We start from the raw sequence: 8184 nt of genomic DNA on the forward strand, positions 1-8184 counted from the left end.
AATAACTGGTTCTTGTATGAACAACTTAAAGTTTCAGATTGCAAGCCTTTACAAACAACTTTAACCTGCTTAGCAGGTATGAGTCCATTTTTTTCCAACTGGCAAAAAAATCCTCTCCATTTTTGATTTATTCTATTGATTAAAAGAACGAAAGTAAAATAGCTAGGCTTTTCTGTGTTTTTTTTCCCTTTCTGGCCCGTCTGCACTAAAATTCTTGGGCAACTTTCCCATACTGACTAATTTTCAAAACTCATGAGAAGAATTTATTCAGAGTAGCACATTCAAGAAAGAACCAACAAGAATTTAGTCATGCTTCTTTCTAGGGATTTAAGATAGTCCTGGCTCCCTGGCCCAAAGGAACTCAAAAATCACAGTTTTATGTCATCTCTATTGCAGGCCCTAAAGCAATCCTGAGGAGAAAAGGGAAATGACCTCGAAGCAGGTTCCTCTAAGTTGAGGTGAGAAGAGGAATGGACAACCCTTACTTCTCTTGTCATCAATCTGTACTTACAGCATGTCTAACAAGATAAATTTCCACAAAAATAGCAGAAGTGTTTCCCACCAATAAAGGTGTTGGCTATGAACAAATAAAATATTTACAGGGTCTTAAAAATGCATATTATTCCTATTTTTGCTCTCTTAGTAGGCAACAATTTTGAGACACTTATTCTTCATTACCGAAACAATAACCACCCATCTGAACAGCTAACACACAATCCTTTGCCAATATTTAGTGAATAAATTATGCTGGATCGTTTTACACTAGAATTATGCCAACATCCTTGATCATTTCTTCCTGATTTCATCTTCTCTTTCATTAAAATAAATCAAATTTTACTTTAAAAAAACCCTTAGTTCCAACATTTACCTATCTTCTGGGAGATATTTTTTTTTTAAAACAAGCCCTTTCTTATACTAAGCTGTACTCTGCCGGAATCCAAAGTTTTCGTGCTAACTCACTTCCAGCTATTCTGAATCCTACTCATCTTTCAAGGACCAGCTTAAATTATACCCTACTCCCTAACAATGCGCTTTCACCCTGATCATCCTTTTTGAGGACTTCCTGTTTCACTGATTGTTGTTATCTATTATTTTGGCACTTAACGATAAATTCTTTTATCTATAACTTTAATGCTTCAAATATCCAAGAACTGTCTCTCCATTCAGCTCCAGGTGTCACAGTTCCTGGAAGGAGCAACGGTGACATACTTTTTTCCTTTCTCTCCTTACCACACACCAGGCAATCAGCCAACACTTCTTGAATGAATGATTGAATGAAAAAATGAATGGCTGTGCACTGTGCCTTTTGAAAACGAGCTTTGGAATTAACCATTCATGTCTTCAGGTGATTTTCCCACAGATGTTCCAAAGCCCCCTTGAATTATCCAGGTAATTAAAAGAAGCAATGATTAGAATGTTAAAATAACAATAAACGCAAACGATAGTTATATGTTGCATCTTAATATAGTACATTTGGAAATAAAACAATCAAATATAATCCAGTAATACTAACATTGTAGGGGAGACTTTTGGTTCTGTATTTTTAGAGTTCCACAGTTGAAGGTAATACAACTCAATGCAATATATATTTAACTATGTATAAAAGAACTATATTGCTCTGTAAAGTATCACAAATCCCAAAGAGGGACTTCTGGCCCAAGCAGATGAGGAGCTGCTTTGGTTTTCCTTGGCTTGAGTGAAGCTACGGTCTTCCAGAGCTTCCCAACAGGTGGCCATGTGACATTTACAGATGTGCTTCCATATTGATCTCCTCAGTCCTGGGGTGGCTGGGTGGCCAGAGCCCTGAGAACAGCTGGAGGCTCTGGGCCAGTCATCTGTGGCTGCGTGCAACCTTACCCATTCACTCCTACATGTGTGCCTTACAGACATTTTATGCGTGCCATAAAGTGGAAAAGCAAGAGAAGCGACCAGGGTGACTCTCCTCCTTTGCCCCTGGGGTGGTGAGTACCAGTGCCTTTCTGCCTTGGCACAGATGGTCCAAGGAATCAATGCCTGCTGTAACAGTAAACAAAAAAAGCCACAGATACGCTACATGTTAGAAAAACACAGGGAGAAAGATAGCAAGTGGGCTCAGAATTTGGCAATATTCTGCATAACAATTGTATTTGTTGTGGGGAAAATAAGTATTATTATAACAGCTGATTCCAGAGTCTCTCTTTGGGAAGGAATTCCATTTAGAAAGAAAAAATATCTTTATGAGCCACTCGAGGGCCAGGGGAGACAAGAGAGAAAGGATAAAGCATAGCTAAACCTCACTCTCTGTAAAAATCTTATGGAAATTTGAGAAGAATGGAGAGAGATCAGAAGAAAGAGGAGAGAGAGAGAGGAATCAACAATTTGCAAAATCCTGTAGTCTATGGAGAAAGGATGACCAGTAAGATATTCAAGAACAGGGCTGTTTACTATAAGTTTTAAATTACTGGTATGACTATGATTCTGAACTCTCTTAGTATCACCAAATTTTCATTAAAATCTCCACACTCATAATGCACTGTGTGATTTTTTTGTGTGTGAAAATCATGAAAAAGAGCCTGAAGCTCATGTTTGAGTCTGTGCAGACCGATGGGACAGTTAGGTAGGGGAAGATATGAATGAGATTAAGAGTTCAGTTGGAAAAGGAGCTAAAAACAAGAAATGGCCAGAAGATCCCTGGAAATTCAAAGAAATCTTGACAGAGGGTGGTGAGGGAGGCAGGTTCCAACTTTTTCAAAGCTGTGCAATGAGGATACTATATGACGAGATCTTAACTAAAACCTAAGAAGTAAGTCAACAGCTACATTCTGGGAGTACAGACTAACAGATAAAGATATGATGTAAATGGAGCCAGCCTGGTTGCGTAGTGGTTAAGTACGTGCACTCCGCTTTGACGGATCCCGGGCGCAGACCTGCACACAGCTCATCAAGCCATGCTGTGGTGGAGTCCTACATACAAAATAGAGGAAGACTGGCACAGACAGTACAGCAACAATCTTCCTTAAGCAAAAAGAGGAAGACTGGCAACAGATGTTAGCTCAAGGCCAATCTTCCTCACCAAAACAAAAAAGAGATGACGTAAATGAATGTGCAATAAGAGACGTGTTGGCAATATACAATGTTCCTATCAAGAATATGAGAATGCGTATTATAAAAATGAGGCTTAATTTAGCACCACGCAACCTCCTTTTAAATAGTCTCCCTTAGATCCTCAAATTAAAAAAATCCTAAGTCCAGATGTGACTTTTTTGTATGCGTTTGCTGCAAAGTCACCAATCACTCAGACACTGACCCTCAGAATTCTATAAAAACCCCATATACTGAGTTTGCATGTCGATCAATTTAATGACAGATGTATACGCTTTTCTTTGTCAAAGATGCAATATTTTCATAAAATTATCACATTATTAATAAATGAAATTCTAAATGGCTCTATCTTCATGCACATAGGGTTAATATGTTAATTTGATCTTCTCACGTAATTATGAAGTTACTATTAGGACCTGTATATATAGTTGAATTTCCAGGCATTGGAGCTGTATCTGGCACTGAATTATTCATGTTTTCTCAACATAAACCACTGTGTTCAATAGGTGGCATATGGCAGACAGCTGGACAAAGAGAAAGTGACAATTTCCTGTCTAGTCCAGGATCCCAAGCTATGCCGATCACACAGCTGACACTGCTGTGTTCTTAATCTCTAAAGCGTGGGGCTGTTTACAAAGACACTTAACTCATCAACTAGTTCATCCTGGCTTTAGTAGGGACTGGACTTTTTCTTCTGGGGTTTAAAACCAAGGTAAAACCAACCAAGAAGTTTTGCAGAACCACATTAGAGTGTTCGTGTAAACGGAGAAAACTTTGACCAGAGTAAAATATTTCTTACTACCTGTACTTTTAGGGTTCTCAAAAACAATCAATCTTTTGCTAAATTAGTCTATTATCTGATCCTGCTAAACTCAACCACAGCTGATGCTGTCAAAAGCCAGCAGTTCAGTGGTGAGAAGGTCTACGTCTGCCCTTAATTATGTTTAAAATGAAATTTAGCATTCGGACTTAGTGTGTGCACAGAGCTAGGGACTAATCCATGAGTCTAAGCACCTCTAATTCCTAACTGACACAGTAGCTTGTAATTGTATTTTCATACAACGTTTAGTAAAAACCTTCACCTTGTTTTGGTTTTTTTTTTAAGGCCCGTAATATAATTTATGATTAAAGAAATCAACTAAGATCTATTTGGAACACATTTTTTCTTTCTGAAAAATCACTCATCCTCACATTTGGATAACACAATGGTGATTTTTAAAGGAGGGACATATTTGAAAACTTTTCCAAAGGAAAAAAACCCGTGTCTTTGTGGTAACATGTTCCTGCTTAGATAACGATGTCACAGTTTTATCAGTGGATATACCAGATTCCATAGCTTTTCAGTTAAAAAAAAAGAAGTGTCTTATGCACCCTATATTGTACTAAATCGGGAACTTGCACACAGAAAAAGAGAAGCCATCTTGCAAAGTAAAAGAAATAAATTACTTTGGTAGAAAAAAGCATTATAGGTCACAGTTACGCTGAAAACAAAAGCTATGGGGAGAAAAAAATGACAAGACATATAGCAGCTCATTAAAAATTCAAAGGATATTGGAAAAGGCAAATTTAATTTGCCCATCTTCACCAAATATGCTGAAGGATGGTTGACAAATACAACATACAAACTGTGTTCTCTGAAATTTAAAAACTCACCAATTCCATCCTCCTCAGTCAATGCTTCTAAATAGAAGGGAGCAGCTGAATGTAATGCATTTACTAAAAGCTTACCCAGCCAGGGGTTAAAGAGAATCTAGGTAACCAGAGGAAAGAAATTATTGGTTAACGGGGCATCAAATGCTCAAAGAAGCAGTTCTGAGTTACTGACACGCCAAAAGGTACTAAAATCTAGACTTTTATGTTTACTTTGCCACATTCCCCAAGGGTTTGAGCCAGCTAAACTGCTCTATGACCATCGTAAAGCCATAGGTACTAAGAATTCTCAAAGACCTTAAAGGTTTTTCTGGCTCAGCCCTTGGTTTCCTGGCAGACAATGCTATTCCTGGTTTAAAAAAAACTCAGACCTGGGCATGTAGCTAACTTTCATCCTGGTAGTACTGCCCTCTTCCCCCTTCCCCACCACTCAGTCAACTCTTATGCCATGATCCATTCCTATTTGGCTCTCATTCATCATGGTCACAGCACCAGAACGCAAAAGCTCACTGTCATTCAACACATCTATGAGCTACTGTGTCTAGGACACTGAGAGTGAATAAGGAAGCAAAAACGACCCCTATATTTAAGAAGTGTGATTGGGAAAATTAAAAACTGGTATAACATTGACAGAGAAATATCCCAAGAATCACTGCAGGAACACAGTAGCAAGGGTGTTCGGGAAGTGCAGAACAAGGCAAGGGTCAGGATCAAGTACTTCTGACAAGGGAAAGACTTCCTGGCCAGGCATTTGTCGGAAAAGCAAAGAAGGGCATCACATGGTGAGGAAAGACTTGTGCCAGCGTGGAACTGGGAAGAACTGAATTTTCCGAGGTACACTTCATAAATAGCTCCTGGGACCAGGACACTGCTACAGCTCCTCAAGGCTTCACGGACAGCCCCTAACCTGACCTTTAGGAGCACGGACATCGTGATCACCCCTGCATCTTCTGGTGCACTCTGAATCAAATCCTTCCCCCTCACCCCTACTGGGCCCTAGTGACCCGACCTGCGCCTGCCCCCCCACCTCCCTCTCCTCGGCAGTCACGCTGGCTGTCTTGGGGTTCCTCACCCCAAATCCCTCCTGTCTTGAGGCCTCTGCTCTGCCTGTTGCCCCCACCTCAAATGTCCTTCCTCCTGATCTTCACAGGAGAGGCTCCATCTTGTAATTCAGGCCTCAGCTTAGATGAGGCCTCTCAGAGACCCCTCACCAACCTGCCAGTCAGCAGCACCCACCCCAGCACCCCCACATCGCCCTATTCTATTTATTTATTTTTTCTTCTTCTCCCCAAAGCCCCCCAGTACATAGCTGTATATTCTAGTTGTGAGTGCCTCCGGTTGTGCTATGTGGGATGCTGCCTCAGCATGGCCTAATGAGCGGTGCCATGTCCACACCCAGGATCTGAACGGGAGAAACCCCGGGCTGCCCAAGCAGAGCACACAAACTTAACCAGTTGACCACAGTGCAGGCCCCCATACCGCCCTATTTTAAATCTCTGCAGAGTAGCATCTGATATTTTTCTTAATTTTTTTTTTCCCTGAGAAGATCTGCCCTGAGCTAACATCTGTGCCAATCTTTCTCTATTTTGTATGTGGGTCACCACCACAGCATGGCCACAAATGAGTGGCGTAGGTCTGTGCCCAGGAACTGAACCCAGGCCGCCAAAGCAAAGTGCACCAAACTGAACCATTAGGCCATTGGGCCAGCCCTTCAATTATTACTTTTTATTATCGAAAATAGTACCATCCATCTTCATCGGTGACAGAAGCAGAACACACAAACTTCACCACCACTGGGCTGGCCTCTGCGTTTATTTTTAATATACATATTTTTGGAGTTCTCCAAAGAAAGACATATTGCTGAATTAGTCTGTTTTGCTCTTGCTAAACCAGACGACAGCTGGTAGTAACTAAAGTAGCAGAGAAATAGTTAAAAGCACTACTTTTGTCCTTAATTAGGTTTCAAATAAATTTTTGCCTACAGATGAAGTGGGCTCACACAGCTATGGAATAATTTATTTTCCCCTGCAAGCAGGGACCCTGTCTGTCTTATTCAGGCCTAACACAAAGTGGACTCTCATTAAAAATCTAATGAATGAATGAAATACTCACTTCACGCCAAACAAAATCCTATTTCTTATACTTATTAGCCCTGCAAAAATATATACTAAGTCTGAGGTACTAAATTCTTGCCTCCACTTAACTTGGATGGGATAAGAAATTTGAAGCAATTACGTTATAGTGAAAAGATCAAGAACTTACAACAACAGAGACCTAGGGCTGAATTCTAACTCTAAATTGCTACCTGTGTGAGCTTGGATAGTTTATTTTACCTCTCAGAGCCTCACATTTCCTGTAAATTAAATAGGAACAATACTACCTCCAGCACACGATTGTGTTGTATAACTGTGATAATGTATTTGCAATTTCTAGCACCTTGCCTCACACATAACAGATACTGAATAAACAGCATTCTTTCAAGCCTGTGTGGAATCATGAGTCACTCAGAGTAGCATGGCCAGAGCAAACGGAATGAGGTCATTTGACATGGCAGAAAGAAGAAGAGGGTTGGGTAGCCTCCAGCAGGCAGACCAATTTTTATTTTCACAACTTTGGTTGATGATTTCCTCAGCTCTACCTTCAAAAAAGAGACCTGTCATCCTCAAGAGTTGGTGGTGCCCCTCAGGAAAGTCACAGAAATTATACACATTAGAACTGACCTTCTCTCTTACCCCAAAAACTAGAAAAAATGGTGTGAATTCACAGCCTCCTGGTTTTGTTTTGTGGTTTTTTTGGTGAGGAAGATTGGCCCTGAGCTAACATCTGTTGCCAATCTTCCTCTTTTTGCTTGAGGAAGATTGTCACTGAGCTAACATCTGTGCCAACCTTCCCTTATTTAGTACGTGAGACACCACCACAGCACGGCTTGATAAGTGGTGTGTAGGTCTGCACCCAGGATCCAAACCCATGAACCCCAGGCAGCCAAAGCAGAGTGTACGAACTTAACCAGTATGCCACTAGGCTGACCCCAACACAGCCCACTTTTTTAAAATTTGCGTTTCGTTTCTTTTTTCCTGTGGTAAACTATGCATAATATAAAATTTACCACTTTTAAGCTACCCCTCTTTCTTAAGCAATCCCTCACAAGACTACCCAAGACATACATCCATGAGATCTGCCCTTCAGAATATTATGAGATTGAAGATAATATTCCTAAGCTTAGATTTACGACCTCTAAACCCCTTCCCACCACTTTCTACTGAGTGTGTCTCTTGAGAAATAGACATTCTCCTGAAATTTAGCCTGTCTTCCTCATTCTGGAAACTTTAGTCACTTTCTGAATTAAGAGAACTGATAGTAAAAAGAAAAATTTTTGTGAATAGTTTTGTCAAATCAGTAACCAACCTCTAATACATTTTGGGGGTGAATCTCTATTTCACATGATCTACCTAA

General features: G+C 40.3%; 1 long non-coding RNA gene across 2 annotated transcripts in view; it reads right to left on the reverse strand.

The window, feature by feature from the left end:
- Positions 1–8184, reverse strand: part of LOC139045987 (uncharacterized) — a 366411-nt gene that overhangs the window by 291787 nt on the left and 66440 nt on the right. The window lies entirely within an intron of this gene.

This window comes from Equus asinus, chromosome 8 (genome assembly GCF_041296235.1).
Source record: "Equus asinus isolate D_3611 breed Donkey chromosome 8, EquAss-T2T_v2, whole genome shotgun sequence".
Taxonomy (NCBI): Eukaryota; Metazoa; Chordata; class Mammalia; order Perissodactyla; family Equidae; genus Equus; species Equus asinus.